This window comes from Pan troglodytes, chromosome 6 (genome assembly GCF_028858775.2).
Source record: "Pan troglodytes isolate AG18354 chromosome 6, NHGRI_mPanTro3-v2.0_pri, whole genome shotgun sequence".
In the NCBI taxonomy this organism is placed as follows: domain Eukaryota; kingdom Metazoa; phylum Chordata; class Mammalia; order Primates; family Hominidae; genus Pan; species Pan troglodytes.
This window is the reverse complement of record NC_072404.2, coordinates 167,951,099-167,968,482: the sequence shown is the minus strand read 5'-3', so window position 1 is coordinate 167,968,482 and position 17,384 is coordinate 167,951,099. Positions and strand designations below refer to the sequence as shown.

The 17,384-nt window shown below is 42.8% G+C and overlaps 1 protein-coding gene across 1 annotated transcript in view; it reads right to left on the bottom strand.

Annotated features, from left to right (window-relative positions):
* Positions 1 to 17,384, bottom strand: part of ACTR3B (actin related protein 3B) — a 991,923-nt gene that overhangs the window by 799,128 nt on the left and 175,411 nt on the right. The window lies entirely within an intron of this gene.

Genomic DNA, 17,384 nt, shown 5'->3' with positions numbered 1-17,384 from the left:
GGATCTCCTGACCTCATGATCCGCTTGCCTCGGCCTCCCAAAGTGCTGGGATTACAGGCATGAGCCACCACGCCCAGCCCCTTGGAGGTTTTAATTAAATATTTTACACATTTGAAGTCTTGCAATGGTGCTTTAAGTGTCCATGTAGGCTGTGAACGGCTTCGTACAGATAGATAAAATTTTCATTTTTGAATGATGAAATGTGATAACAACACCTCCTCATCTTTCACTTGAAATCAAAATGATCACTTTTTTTTTTTTTTTAATAATTTAAGGATGGTGAACTTAGGGGACCAGAAGACTTCTAAATTGGCTTCTACACATCCAGTGATTTAAATGTAACTATTTTGTTGGGATTTTATAACTAAAATTATATTTGTGTGTATAACTAACTAATCTGTAAATTATAATAAATATGTTTGCAATTATTTAAATGTTAATATTTTGGTTCAACTTTTTAAAAAATAAAATAAAAATGATAATTGTTAATATGCTTTATGTTCCAAGCACATAAAGTTAATATCGTTTATTTCCATCTCCTAGCTCCAGAGCTCCAGAGCTAGGAGATGGTTCAATCAGCAAGTCAGATAAGACTTGAAGTCTTATCTTGAAGAGATAAGGACAGGAAGTCAGCAAGGAAAACCGGAATCCCAGAAGGTAATTAAAAATTCAGTTATTGAGAGAAATCAGTTTCTTCAAAAGACCAGAGTGCAAGGCAGGACAGGCAGTACCAGGGAGCAGAGGTGTGGAGCCTGCTGCATGTGTCGCCCTTACTTACACCCTCACTGTGGTCACTGTGGTCATTGTCCTGATGGGTTCTTCCCCAGGAGACTTTCTCCAGACTAAGGCTCATTGAGAGCTGACAGAGCCTAGCACCTGAGAGATGCCCCGTCAGTCCTAGAGGATGGATGGGGGTCGGAGGGAGGAAGAGATGAGTTTACAAGCTAAGGATTGAAGGAAACTGGCCAAGGGAGTAAGACGGCAAGTCAGCTACTGGGTACCGAAGTCAATGGGGATGATTGTCAGAGAGATGCAAAGCAAAACCACACTGAAATACCATCTAACATCTGTCAGAATGGTTTTTATTAAAGTCAGAAAACAACAGATGTTGGCATGGATGCAGAGAAAAGGGAACACTCATACACTGTTGGCAAGAATGTAAGTTAGTACAACCCCTACGAAAACAGTATAGAGATTTCTCAAAGAACTAAAAATAGAACTTCCGTTTGATCCAGCAATCCCACTACTGGGCATCAACCCAAAGGAAAGAAGTCATTATATAAAAAAGACACCTGCACCTGTGTGTTTATTGCAGCACTATTCACAAAAGCAAAGTCATGGAACCAATCTAAGTGTCCATCAATGGTTGACTGGATAAAGAAAATGTAATATATATACACCATAAAACACTACACAGCCATAAAAAAAAGAATGTAATCATGTCCTTTGCAGCAACACAGATGGAGCTGGAGGCCATTATTGTAAAAAGTGAACTATCACAGAAACAGAAAATCAAATATCACAAGTTTCTCACCTCTAAGTGGGAGCTCAACAAAAGGTACACATGGACATAAAGATGGAGAAAATAGACTCTGAGCCAGGAGAGAGTGAGGGGGGTGAGGGGGGTGAGGGTTGAAGAGTTACCTACTCAGTACAATGTCCAGTACTTGGGTGAGGAGTACACTAGAAGCCCAAACCCTGCCATTATGCATGCAGAACCCATGTAACAAACAAGCACATGTGCCCCAAATCTAAAATAAAAATTATTTTAAAATTCAGAGTGGAGCCAACAGTGGTGCCAATTTGATGCTGAACTCAAGAGGAATCCTTGAAACCCCAGGTTCCTTACCTTTAACCTGGAAATGATAAATTACTGTAGAGTTGCCATGAGGAGTAAATGTGATCAGATACTGTAAATGTTCAGCAGAGTGTCTGACTCACGGCAAACACTCGTGGTGGTTGTGCTGGTGTGAGGAGTGATCATGGTAACAACGGTAGTAGTAGTGGCAAAGGTAATGGCAGTAGTAGAGGGAGTAGTGGCAGCATGGTAGTGGTAGTAGTCATGAGGATGGTAATAGTGGCGACAGTGGTAGTGGTGGTGGTAACAGTTGTAGTAGTAGTGATAGTAATGGTAGGAGTAATGATAGTAGGAATGGTGGTGGTAAGAGTTGTTATGGGGTGGTAGTAATGGTAGTAGTGATTATAGTATGTAGCAGCAATGGTAGTGGTAGTGGCAGTAATGGTAATAGTGGCAGTAGCAGTAGTGGTGGAGGGAGAGGTAGCCATAACTTCCCTGACACTCTCCTACCACCCTAGCAAGATTAAGGTAAGCCCCTAAGCAGGGGTAGCCCACAGATGGGAGAAAAGGGTGCAGAGAAGGTAAAAAGTAGTACTCGGAAGTCTTGTACCTAACCACTGTGATAACTAAATAAACAACAAAGAAGTCTATGTACAAAAATATTTATTTCAATATTATTTGAAGTTTTTTTAACTGTGTAATTGCAGGTCCACTTTCTGTCCCTTTCTCTCTAGTCTCTATCTCTGGAAATTTGGAATAGGGGAGGAAAGTTCTTTTCCATCCTGTGGGAGCAGAGAACCCATTCCAATCCAAATGCTGATGAGGATGCAGAGAAACTGGGAACAACCTTATTGCTGGTGGTAACATAAACCATACAGCCACTCTGGAAAATGTTTGAGCCATTTCTTATAAAACTAAACATGCACATATCACATAACCCAAAAAACATATTCTTGGGCATTTATCCCAGAAAAATGAAAACATGTTCACACAAAGAAGCCTGTATGGAAGTGTTCATACCAGTGTTACTTATAATAGCAAAAACCTAAAATGGAGGGAGCATGGCAGACAGGAGGCAGGACTAGATTGCAGCTCTGACTTGGACAGACAGAGCAGCATATGGAAGCTCACACTGTGAATTTTTGCTCCAGGACGACTGCAGGAATAAATCAGGAAACCCAAGAGGACCCACAGACCCTCTGAAGGAAGTGGATGGCTCCTGCAGGACCCGGGAGACATCCCAAATACAGTGAGTGCCCAAACTGTGGAAGTGGGAAAGGGAGATCATCTGCCGCCACACACACACCCTTAGTGGGGAAACTGAAGGTCTAGATTACAGGAGAAGATTCTGACCCTGCCTGGAGCTGAGTCAATTTAGAGAGCTGAGCAAAATACAGGGGTAGAGGAAGCAGCGGCAAAAGCCCTGTGAGCTCGCTGGGTCCCCTAGCAAACCATTTCTGCCTGGCCTCACAGGGGTCCTTCAGCAGGGTGGCCAGAGGCACTAGGAAAAGGCCACAGGGAGAAGGGAATCTTCAGCTGAACTTTGTAACAGTTTGAACTGATCAAGAAGTGTCCTGGCCAGAACTTGGGGGAGGGTATGAATCCGGTGTGCAGACTCCACAAGCAGGGGAAGAAGCAAAGCCATACTTGCATTCACAGCTGGGAGGTGGGTAGCCTGGGGCAAGTTCTCTGCCCTGCTTGCCCACTGTCTGGAAACCGACTCAGTGCTGATGGTGAGGGGCACAGTGGGAGTGAGACCAGGCCTTCGGACTCTTTGGGAGCTGGGTGAGGCCTGTGACTGCTGGCTCTCCCTCACTTCCCTGACAACCTGCACGACACAATAGAGGCAGCCATAATCCTCCTAGGAACATAACTCCATTGACCCGGGAATGTCACCCCCATCTCCCACAGCAGCCACAGCAAGACTCACCCAAGGAGAGTCTGAGCTCAGACACGACTAGCCATGCCCCCACCCAATGGTCCTTCCCTACCCACTCTGGTAACTGAAGACAAGGGCATATACTCTTGGGAGTTCTAGGGCCCTGCCCACCTCCTATTCCTCCCCATAATACCATAGCTGATGTTCTCTGGAAAGTGCCACCTCCTGGCAGGAGGCCAACCAGCACAAAAATAATGCATTAAACCACCAAAGCTAAGAACCCTCACAGAGTCCATTTCACCTCCATGCCACCTCCACCAGAACAGGTGCTGGTATCCACAGCTGAGAGAACCACAAGATGGTTCACATCACAGGACTCTGTGCAGACAACCCCCAGTACCGGCCCAGAGCCTGGTAGACTTGCTGGGTGACTAGATCCAGAAGAGAGACAACAATCACGACAGCTTGGCTTTCAGGAAGCCATATCCCAAGGAAAACGGGGGGAGTACTACATCAAGGGAATACCCCATGGGACAAAATATCTGAACAACAGCCTTCAGCCCTAGACCTTCCCTCTGACAGGGCCTACCCAAATAAGAAGAAACCAGAAAGCCAACCATGGTAATATGACAAAAGGAGGTTCTTTAACAGCCCCAAAAAATCACAGTAACTCACCAGCAATGAATCCAAACCAAGAAATCCCTAATTTACCTGAAAAAGAATTCAGGAGGTTAGTTATTAAGCTGATCAGGGAGGCACCAGAGAAAAGTGAAGCCCAATGTAAGGAAATCCAAAAAATGACACATGAAGTGAAGGGAGAAATATTTAGTGAAATACATACTATAAATAAAAAACAATCAAAACTTCAAGAAACAATGGATACCCTTATAGAAATGCAAAATGCTCTGCAGTCTCAGCAATAGAATCAAACAAGTAGAATAAAGAAATTCAGAGCTCAAAGACAAGGTATTTGAATTAACCCAATCCAACAAAGACAAAGAAAAAGTAATAGGAAAATATGAACAAAGCCTCCAAGAAGTTTGAGATTACATTAAACAACCAAACCTAAGAATAATTGGTATTCCTGAGGAAGAAGAGAAATCTAAAAGTTTGGAAAACATATTTGAGGCAATAATCGAGGAAAACTTCCCCAGCCTTGCTAAAGACCTAGACATCCAAATACAAGAAGCACAAAAAACACCTGGGAAATTCATCACAAAAAGATCATTGCCTAGGCACATTGTCATCAAGTGATCTAAAGTTAAGACAAAGGGAAGAATCTTAAGAGCTGTGAGATAGAAGCACCAGGTAACCTATAAAGGAAAACCTATCAGAATAACAGCAGATTTCTCAGGAGAAACCCTACAAGCTAGAAAGGATTGGGGTCCTATCTTCAGCCTCCTCAAACAAAACAATTATCAGCCAAAAATTTTTTATCCAGTGAAACTAAGCTTCATATATGAAGGAAAGATACAATCTTTTTCAGAAGAACAAATGCTGAGAGAATTTGCCACTACCAAGCAACCACTACAAGAACTGCTAAAAGGAGCTCTAAATCTTGAAACAAATCCTGAAAACACATCAAAACAGAATCTCTTTAAAGCATAAATCTCACAGGATCTATAAAACAAAAATACAGTTTGAAAAACAAAAACAAAAAAACAAGTATACAGGCAACAAAGAGCATGATGAATACAATGGTCCCTCAGATCTCAATACTAACATTGAATGCAAATGGCCTAAACGCTCCACTTAAAAGACACAGAATTGTGTAATGGATAAGAACTCACCAACCAACTATCTGCTGCCTTCAAGAGACTCACCTAACACATAATAAGGACTCATATAAACTTAAGGTAAAGGGGTGGAAAAAGACATTTCATGCAAATGGACACCAAAAGTGAGCAGAAGTAGATATTCTTATATCAGACAAAACAAACTTTAAAGCAACAGCAGTTAAAAAAGGCAAAGAGAGACATTATATAATGATAAAAGGGCTTGTCCAACAGGAAAATATCACAATCCTAAACATATATGCACGTAACACCAGAGCTCCCAAATTTATGAAGATATTACTAATAGACCTAAGAAATGAGATAGACAGCAACACAATAATAGTGGGGAACTTCAGTACTCCACTGACAGCACTAGACAGGTCATCAAGACAGAAAGCCAACAAAGAAATGATGGATTTAAACTATACCCTGGAACAAATGGACTTAACAGATATATACAGAACATTCCATCCAACAACTGCAGAATACATATTCTATTCAATGGCGCAAGGAACTTTCTCCAAGATAGACAATATGATAGGCCACAAAATGAGCTTCAATAAATTTAAGAAAATTGAAATGATATCAAGCACTCTCTGAGACCACAGTGAAATAAAACTGGAAATCAACTCCAAAAGGAAGCTTGAAAATCATCCAAATACATAGAAATTAAATAACCTGCTCCTGAATGATCACTGGGTCAAAAATGAAATCAAGATGGAAATTAAACAGTTCTTCACACTGAATGACGATAGTGACACAACCTATCAAAACCTCTGGGATACAGCAAAGACAGTGCTAAAAGGAGTGTTCATAGCCCTAAACACCTACATCAAAAAGTCTGAAAGAGCACAAACGGACAATCTAAGGTCACATCTCAAGGAATTAGAGAAACAAGAAAAAACAAAACCCAAACCCAGTAGAAGAAAGGAAATAACCAAGATCAGAGCAGAACTAAGTGAAATTGAAACCAAAAAAAAAATGCAAAGGATAAATGAAACAAAAAGCTGGTTCTCTGAAAAGATAAATAAAATGATAGACCATTAGCAAGATTAGCCAGGAAGAGAGAAAATTCAAATAAGTTCAATAAGAAACAAAATGGGAGATACTACAACTGACATCACAGAAATACAAAAGATCATTCAAGGCTACTATGAACACCTTTACAGGCATAAACTAGAAAAACTAGAAGAGATGGATAAATTCCTGGAAAGGTACAACCTTCCTAGCTTAAATCAGGAAGAATTAGATACCCTGAACAAACCAATAACAAGCAGCAAGATTGAAATGGTAATTTTAAAATTACAAAGAAAAAAAGTCCAGGACCAGACCAATTCACAGCAGAATTCTACCAGACATTCAAAGAAGAATTGGTACCAAACCTATTGACACTGTTCCACAAGACAGAGAAAGACAGAACCCTCCCTAAATCATTCTATAAAGCCAGTATCACCCTAATACCAAAACCAGGAAAGGACATAACCAAAAAAGAAAACTATAGACCAACATCCCTAATAAACTTAGATACTAACATCCTTAACAAAATACCAGCTAACCAAATCCAACAATATATCAAAAATATAATTCACTATGATCAAGTGGGTTTCATATCAGGTATGCAGGGATGGTTTAACATACAGAAGTCAACAAATGTGATACACCACATAAACAGAATTAAAAACAAAAATCACATGATCATCTCAATAGATGCAGAAAAAGCATTTGACAAAATCCAGCATCGCTTTATGATTAAAACTCTCAACAAAATCAGCACACAAAAGACGTACCTTAATGTAATAAAAGCCATCTATGACAAACCCACAGCCAACATAATACTGAATGGGGAAAAGTTGAAAGCATTCCTTCTAAGAATTGGAACAAGACAAGGATGCCCACTCTCCCCACTCTTCTTCAACATATTTCTGGAAGTCCTAGGCAGAGCAATCAGACAAGAGAAAGAAATAAAGGGCACCCAAATCTTTGTGTGACGACACAAAGAGGAAATCAAACCATCATTATTTGCTGACGATATGATTGTCTTCCTAGAAAACCCTAAAGACTCCTCCAGAAAACTCCTAGAACTGATAAAAGAATTCAGCAAAGTTTCCAGTACGAAATTAATGTACACAAATTAGTAGCTTTTCTATACACCAACAGCAACCAAGTTGAGAATCAACTCAAAAACTCAACCCCCTTTAGAATAGTTGCAAAAAAAAAAAAAAATTTAGAAGTGTACCTAACCAAGGAGGTAAAAGATCTCTACAAGAAAAACTATAAAACACTGCTGAAAGAAATTATAGACAACACAAGCAAACGGAAACACATCCCATGCTCATGGATGGGTAGAATCAATACTGTGAAAATGACCATACTGCCAAAAGCAACCTACAAATTCAATGCAATTCCCATCAAAATACCACCATTATTCTTCATAGAATTAGAAAAAACAATTCTAAAATTCATATGGAACCAAAAAAGAGCCCACATAGCTAAAGCAAGAGTAAGCAACAAAAACAAATCTGGAGGCATCACATTGCCCAATTTCAAACTATACTGTAAGGCCATAGTCACCAAAAGAGCATGGTACTGGTAAAAATAGGCACATAGACCAATGGAACAAAATAGAGAACCCAGAAATAAACCCAAATACTTACAGCCAACTGATCTTCGACAAAGCAAACAAAAACATAAAGTGGGCAAAGGACACCCTTTTCAACAAATGCTGATGGAATAATTGGCTAGCCACATGTAGAATGAAACTGGATTCCACATCTCTCACCTTATACAAAAATCAACTGAAGATGGATTAAGGACTTAAATCTAAGACCCGAAACTATAAAAATTCTAGAAGATAACATTGGAAAAACCCTTCTAGACATTGGCTTAGGCAAAGATTTCATGATCAAGAACCCAAAAGCAAATGCAATGAAAATGAAGATAAATAGCTGGGACTTAATTAAACTAAAGAGCTTTTGCACAGCAAAAGGAACAGTCAGCAGAGTAAACAGAAAACTGACAGAGTGGAGGAAAATCTTCACAATCTACACATCTGAGAAAGGACTAATATCCAGACTCTACAACAAACTCAAACAAATCAGTAAGAAAAAAAAAATCCCATCAAAAAGTGGGCTAAAGACATGAACAGACAAGCCTTAAAAGAAGGTATATAAATGGCCAACAAACATAGGAAAAAATGCTCAACATCACTAACGATCAGGGAAATGCAAATCAAAACCACAATGCAATGCCACCTTACTCCTGCAAGAATGGCCATAGTCAAAAAATCAAAAAATACTAGATTTTGGCGTGGACGCAGTGAACAGGAAACACTTCTACACTGCTGGTGGGAATGCAAACTAGTTACAACCACTATGGAAAACAGTGTGGAGATTCCTTAAAGAACTAAAAGTAGATCTACCATTTGATGCAGCAATACCATTACTGGGTATCTACCCAGAGGAAAAGAAATCATAATACAAAAAAAGATACTTACACAAGCATGTTTATAGCAGCACAATTCACAATTGCAAAAATGTGGAACTAACTCAAATGTCCATCAATCAACAAGTGGATAAAGAAACTGTCATATATATGTGCATATGATGGACTACTACTCAGCCATAGAAAGGAATGAATTAATGGCATTCACAGTAACCTGGATGAGATTAGAGACCATTATTCTAAGTGAAGTACTCAGGAATGGAAAACCAAACATCGTGTGTTCTCACTCATAAGTGGGAGCTAAGCTATGAGAACGCAGAGGCATAAGAATGACACAATGGACGTTGGGGACTCAGAGGGAAAGGGTGGGAAGGGGGTGAGGGATAAAAGATTACAAATAGGGTGCAGTATATATTGCTTGGGTGATGGGTGCACCAAAATCTCACAAATCACCACTAAAGAATTTACCCATATAAACAAACACCACCTGTTTGTTCCCCAATAACCTATGGAAATTAAAAAAAAAAAACTAAAATGTCTTTCAATAGGCGAATGGGTAAACAAACTCTGGTACAGCTACACAGTAGAATATCCCTCAACAAGATAAAGGAGAAACTTTTGACACACATACAACAGCCTGGATGGATCTCAAGGGCACTACGCTTAGCCAAAAAAAAAAAAAAAAAAAAAAAAAAAAAAAGGCCATGGCAGTATGTAATGGGTTATGTACTATATAATTCCATTTATATAATATTCTAAAAATGACAAAAGCATAGAGATAGGGAGGGGACTACTGGTTGCCAGAGGGAAAGGGACAGGGACAGGTGTTGAGGGGAATATGAGGGTCGCAGGAGGGAGCTTCTTTGTATTGATGGAACGTTGATTTTGGTGAAGGGTCCATGAATCTATATGTGGGATAAAATCACACAGAACAATACACACGGACACACACAAATGAGTGCACATAAATAATGAAATCTGAACATGACCTGTTGTCTAGTGGCAATATTGTCCCTACATGGCTTTTCTGGTTTGGGTGCTGATCTATAATTAGATAAGATGTCAGCACTGGGGACAGCTGGGTGAAGGGTCTCCTTGCACTATTTTTGCAACTTTCATTAGTCTACAATTATTTCAAAATATCAAGTTAAAAAAGGATGCCTTTTGCCCAACAAAACTCATATAATCCAACTCTCTGCTTGACATTTCCATTTGGATATGTCAAAGGCCCCTCAAATTCAACAAATCTGGAAACCAAACCATCTCTGCTTCACTTGCTGTCCACCAGCCCCAAGCCTGGTCCTCCCAGCTCAGTGTCAATTCAGTCCATTCTATCTAATGATGAAGACCAGAAACTCCACAGCTGTCCTTGACATCCCCTGTCACATCCTCTTCCTGATATCTAACACATCATCAAGTCCCATTGATTTTAACCCTAAATATCTCTAGACGCTAAGGACTTTTTCCACTTCCACTGCCACCACCCTTGGCTGCCACCACCTCTCACGAGTATGACAGTAACAGCCGTTCAACGTGACCATCTCCATCCAGATGTCCTTACTCCAACTCATTCTGCAGAGAAGCAGTTTTCACAATGCAAATCCAAGCATGTCCACCTTCTGGTTTCAGTACTTCAGTCACTTCTAATTGCTCTTAGGATAAGGACAAACTGTTCCACACAGCCTTAGAAGTCCCAGAGGTCTAGCCCCTAAATATTTCTCCTTAATAGCCCCTAAATATTTCAGGGTGAGCATCCACTCACCCTGGCCCCACCAGCCCTGGCGCCCCCATCCAGTCAGCCTCCTTTGCTCCCTGGAATGCGCTTTGCTCTCCTTGACAAGGCACCTCGGTGCCACCTGCTCCCTCTGTCAGAAGGAACCTCCCTTTTCTCCCCAACTGGCTGAGACCTGTTCTTCCTTCAGAACCCAGCTCAGTGGTCACTTCCCTGGGGAATCCCTCCCTGACCACTGCAGCTGGACCAAATCCCCCATTCTTCTGTGGACCAGCGTTAAGTGCTAGTTTTTTGCATTGTTGTTTAATTAGGCGATGAATGTGTTCCCTCCCCTCCTCCCCGGTCCATCTCTAACTACATGAACAGAAGCTGTGTCTTCGTCTCCCGTGGTGTACGTTGCTAGCTGTGGGCCTGGCACCTACAGTCACGACACTGGGGCTTAATACTTATTTATTTTTAAAGAAGTCATAAGATAAATTCAAAAGTGAGAGGTCCAGAGATATACGAAGTCCCCTTATGAGGATAGGTGAACTCTCAAGCAAGAGAATACCTTAACATACCTGAACAGATCCTGTCCTTAGAGAGAGGGTGAGAAGGGGCAGGCTCTACAGCACCAGAGTCATGGTGGCGGATGCTACTTCTCCTCACTTGTAAAGGGGAGAGAAGAGAAACCCCTGCTTCGTGAGATGGCTGCGTGGAATAATTGGTCCACACTCACTAGGGGCTTAGCCTGGAGGCTGAGTGTGGTCAGTGTTCTGTACATGTCAGCTTAGTTATTATCTTTTTAAACAAAACCACCCAATGAGATCATTAGGATAAGCATTCCTTATAGATGAGGAATCCAATGCAGGGCGATTAAATAATGTGCCCAAAACTACCCATAAATAAACGGCAGGATCAGCAGGAAACCATGCCGTCTGACTCTTTGTCCAGTGCTCTCTCCGCTTTCATCACCACCTGGGGTGGCCTCTAATTGTTGATGTGGGTCCTAAGATGCCTCCCCAGAATGACAAACAGCCTCCACCCTCGGTCCGGCCAGAACTTGCCTCTTCCCCATTCCTGTAGAGCTGTGCCACTTGCTCACAGCAGGTGTTCACTGGGGGGGAGGGAGGGAGGGAGGGAGGGAGGGAATGAATGAATGAATGAATGAATGAACCAACGAGCACTTCAGGTGAAACTGAGTTACAAAAACATCCACCGGGAGACTTCCCCTTCATCTCCCCACCCTGATCCAGTGGCTGTTCCTATTTGGGAATGTGGACTACTGTGATCAGATCGTCTGATTCCAAGCCAGAAACCCAAAATTTTATATGCTAGCCCCTGAAATTTAAATGTTGGAACTAATTTTTTAAAGTTCTAGACATTTTTAAATGTGTGTACCGGCCAGGCACGGTGGCTTATGCCTCTAATCCCAGCACTTTGGGAGGTCAAGGCGGGCGGATCACTTGGCGCCAGGAGTTCAAGACTAGCTTGGCCAAATGGTGAAAACCTGTCTCTACCAAAAATACAAAAATTAGCCAGGCGTGGTGGTGCAAGCCTATAATTCCAGCTACTCAGGAGGCTGAGGCAGAAGAATCACTTGAACCCAGGAGGCGGCGGTTGCAGTGAGCCACTGCACTGCAGCCTGGGCGACAAGAGTGCTACTCCATCTCCAATAAAAAATAATAAAAATAATAAAGTGTGTGTACCAAACAAACATCATTGGATGGAACCTTATATCAAGAACTATGTCTACTTAACTAACCAGACTTCATTCCAACAGGTATCCCTTTTGATTTGATTTGTGAGATTCAAATAAAAACACCTCATTAATAATTAATAAATGTGCTACAAGTCCTGCTTTTGTTGCTTTCTATAATGTCCTTCTTCGCATCCCCCCACTCATTTCACCATTTTGCTCTCCAAGTCTCTACCAGAAAAGAAGATCCAAAAAGTGAGAAATATCCTGAAATATCAAAGCCCCCAGGCCATCATGTGGGAGCTGTCGCCTAACCAGACATTGAAGGAAGGTAATGTTTGCTGAAAAGAAACAGTATGTCCATCGTATACTATAATCAGCTACAAATGTCTGTGTTTTCAAAGCATAATCATTCTCACCCTGAGGAAATGGAAAAGTATCAAAATCTTGGAATCAGTGCCATCTTGCCTGGACTTTTTGCCTCTCAAATCAACTTCAGTAGGAGTGCCTGATGGTACCTGTAATATTGACAGACTGGAAGGACAAAAGAAAAAAAAAATCCTAGGCTAATTTCGAGCACCAGTGGAAAATATTTTTTGAAGTGAAAGGGGAATGTATTTAATAGGATGCCAAGAGATTATTAAACACAGAGGGGAAAGGATTTACTTTAAATAAGCTATGTATGTGACACCACAAAAGACCACTGCAACTCAGGAAAAAATGTAATGATTTCAATGGAGAGCCATTTAAGTACCTCTGCTCAGTTGAATCTTTGACTTCAGTTTCAGAACAAAGCCAAAATTATCTGACATTTCTTGTTCTTGAGTGAATTTCCCACAGCACTGTCCTGTGATTGGCTGGTCAGTACCAGGAACCAGGTTCCCACCGGGCTCAGTTCCAAAAGCTTCCTCACCCAGTACACAAGGGAGAAATGTTGGGAGGGGCTAAAGTCAGAAAGGAGTCCAGAAAATCCAATGACATAAAATACTAAGACTGTGAAATGCCTGGGGGAGTCTATGCAGCCTGCCCAGGTCTCCCAGGAGATGGGGGTGTAGCTGCAAGATCCAAATGGGTATTGGTCCCAGCTGCAATTTGGTGTCATCTAAAGGCCATTGTCCTTTGGGGATTAAATATTAATAAGAACAGTTTTTGTTCCTGTGGTTGGCTGAGACTTCCAGGATCTCCCCATTTTAACTGCCCTATCTATAGAAAAGGAGTCACAAAAACGCTGGGGACATGGGGACTCACCACCATCTCTCCACTTCTTAGTGATACAAAAATTGCACCTGACAAAGTTAAACAGACAAGGAAGATTTTATTCAAGGCTATTGCAGTAGGGTAGAGAGGTCAGAGATGAATCCAAACTCAACTCTGCTGAAACAAATGGCAGGAAAGTTTTTAAGAGTTGGCCAAGGAGGGACGGGCACAGTGGCTCATGCCTGTAATCCCAGTGCTTTGGGAGGCCAAGGCAGGCAGATAACTTGAGGACAGGAGATCAAAACCAGCCTGGCCAACATGGCAAAACTCCAACTCTACTAAAAATGCAAAAATTAGCCAGGCATGGTAGCGGGTGCCTGTAATCCCAGCTACTCGGGAGGCTGAGGCAAGAGAATTGCTTGAGCCCAGGAGGCAGATGTTGCAGTTAGCTGAGATCGTGCCACTGCATTCCAGCCTGGGCAACAGACTGAGACTCTTTCTCCAAAAAAAAAAAAAAAAAAGAAAAAAGAAAAAAAAAAAAAAGCCAGGTGCACGTGTAGTGGTACATGCCTGTAGTCCCAGCTACTTGGGAGGCTGAGGCAGGAGAATCGCTTGAGCCCAGGAGGCAGATGTTGCAGTTAGCCAAGATCGTGCCATTGCACTCCAGCCTGGGCAACAGACCAAGACTGTCTCAAAAAAAAAAAAGCCAGGTGCAGGTGTAGTGGTACATGCCTGTAGTCCCAGCTACTCAGGAGGCTGAGGCAGGAGAATCACTTGAACCCGGGAGGCATATGTTGCAGTGAGCTGAGATTGCACCACTGCACTCCAGCCTGAGTGACAGAGATTCTGTCTAAAAAAAAAAAAAAAAAAAAAAGAAAAAAGAGTTGGACAAGGGGAAGACCCGGGCCATCTGTGTTTGCTAATCACCTTTACTCTAAGGGAAAGGAAACTCTCATATCCTCATGACAGTTAGTAGTTTACAACTTGGAGCAAGGTACCTGCAGAAGTTAGACTCCCACCTTCCCAGGGAAACTAAAGATAGGAATGCTATCTTCTCCTACAATCACATGTCAAAGGGATGGCTCCCAGGTCCTGGAGAAAGGCATTCCTGGGTTGTAAAACTGACAAGAGGCTCAAATGGGCAGACGGACAATTTACAAGTTTTCTAAAGTGAATGCTGTAAGAAAGGGAAGTCAGGGGCCAAGAGTCAGGGAGAAGCCTGCGTGAAGTTCAGTGCCGCTGAGGAGGCATTGGTCACCTCAGTCCCCTCCGCTCTCCCAAGCTCAGTCCACCTCTTGGGAGAACAGCCTGAGCAACAGCTAGCTGCATTATACCCAATGCGCACCATCATGAGGGACACTACCACAGGGCAGGGCTTTATTTGTTTCTCTTGTATTTGTCAGCAGAGCTGATCTAATGTGAAAGGATTTGGAAGTGAGCGAATAATTTTTCCTGAGGTCTCTTTTCTCATGGACTTTTTCTCTGAGGTCTGGCACAGTTTTAGGCTGGGTGGGGTGAGACAGTCACCTGCTATGATAATGCCTCAGACATATACCCAAGAAGATGTGAGTCCTTCCTTCTAGGACACACTCCACTACAATTTCTGCTGCTATATGTTTTAGTCTTCTCTCAATTTAAGCAACTGTGATGTGTTTTGAATCACTTTCCTGTGAATATTTATCTGTAGCTTTGCTTATCCTACGCCCCCGGGCCAATGCCTAAGATGCTCCTCCCGTGTTTGCTTTAACTCATCTTCCAAGGCCCACCTCCAGTTCCACCATAATCCAGCAGACTCCCACGGCCTTATCTACTCATCATCGGTTCCGGTCTCTCTTTGAAAATGGGCTCACTCTCCACCCTTCCGCCTCCCGTAACAGGTGATCTGCAGGTAAAAGGACGGAGACAAGAAGAGAGCATATGAAAGCATCGAGCAGAAAGTACAGATGAGGTCACATGAGTAGACAGTAGTCATGACAAAGCCAGCATCGAAGTCCTGTGTCAGATTGCACAAGCCCCGCACACCCCAACTCAGGACACAGCAACCTGGGGGTCAGGTGTGCCTCTCCACAGAGCCAAGCTCACCAGTGCTTGTCCAGCCCCAGATTTTGCTTTTCCTATTTTGTGGCTGGGCGCTCAAGCTTTGCTCCTTGCAGCAGGAATGAAGCTGTGTCATCAGGGCACCAGGACACCTCACCAGAGCTCTCAGAGGACAGCTTCAGAGAGCCCTGAGACCAAGTCAGAGGGACCAAAATGCTCAGGGAACAGTCTCCACTTACCATGGCCCCGGGGCATGAGCTCCTCTAGGCCAGTTGCACAGCATGCCTGGGGAGAGGGTCAAGGCGGGAGCAACCCAAGGGGTGTGTGTGCGCATGTGTGTCCCCGGGGATGGGTGTGTGCATGTTATCATGCATGGGTGCATGTGTACGAGTGTGTCAATGTGGGGGGTTGTCCTGAGTATGTGTGTGCATGCCATATGTATGCAAAGGTGTGTGCATGTGTGCATATGGGAGGTATGTGCACACATGTAGAGGTGCTTGGGGGGGTGTGTGTGCACACGTGGAGACAGGAATATGCATGCATGTTTGTGGTCAGAAAGAAAGAAGAGGTAGACATTTAGGAACGCTTATTTTGGCCAGGAAACAATTGTCTGAAACCAATTTGGCCAAAAGCAAATTGGCCAACATGATCTTTTTTTTTCAAAAATTAATATTCCCAGTCTCAAGTTTTTCAAGTTTCTTTGCCTTCATTCCTCCAAAAGTGGAGCTCAAGACAAAATTTACACAAAGTTTATTTGGGATGTGACCTTGGGGGTGCAGGAGTGGAGAATCAAGAAGAAAGACCAATACTAGGACTGCTGAGAATTGACCCGAGCTCTGCCTCATGCTCCGTCCTGCTGGAGGCTTCTGAGGAGCAGCTCAGAATGTGCTACAAAGTTGCCCACCTGAGAAGTGAAAGGCAGAAGTACTTATCCATAAACTCCACTTACCATGGCCCTGGGGAGTGAGCTCCCCTAGACCAGTTGCACAGATATGAGTGCTTTCGGCGGCACCACATGTCGGGGGAAGGTCCCTGGGCAGGAAGCCAGGGCCACAGTTGACACTTCAGGTGAGGCATTGTCAGAACAAAGCAGGAAAACCTGTTTGCCACATCCGTTTTCCACCACCAGGGATGGACTCAGAGGCCGGGCCTGGGGATGGGAGGTGGTGGCCCAAGGTGCCTGATACAGCAGATGGTAAATCTTGCAACCCTTTACATGGAAAGGCATAGATGTGTCGATGAAGAGTCAAAGTCTGTCAAACACTTGAAGAGATTTATTTTGAGCCAAATATGGGTGACCAATGGCCCATGAAACAGCCCGCAGGAGATTGTGAGAACATGTGCCCAAGATGGTTGGGGCACAGCTTGGTTTTCTATGTTTTAGGGAGACATGACACAACAATCAATACAGGTAAGATGTACATCGGTTTGGTCTCAAAAGGTGGGACAACCGGAAGCTGGGCTTCCAGGTCACAGGCAGAATCAAAGATTTTCTGACAACTGGTTGAAAGAGTTATTATCTAAAGGCCTAGAATCAATAGAAAGGAATGTGTGGGTTATGACAAGGGGTTGTGGAGACCAAGGTTTTATCATGCAGTTGAAGCCTCCAGGTAGCAGGCTTCAGAGAGAATAGACGGTAAATGTTTCTTATCAGCCTTAAAGAGTCTATCAGTCTTAAGGTCTGTGTTGATGTTAATGCTGGTCAGCTGGGCCTCAATTTCAAAAGGCGGGAGGGTATTAATGAAGCAGGCCTGACCCTCCCTTCACATCATGGCCTGAATTAGTTTTTCAGGTTAAATTTGGAATCCCCTTGACCAAGAAGGAGAGCCCATTCAGATGGTTGGGGG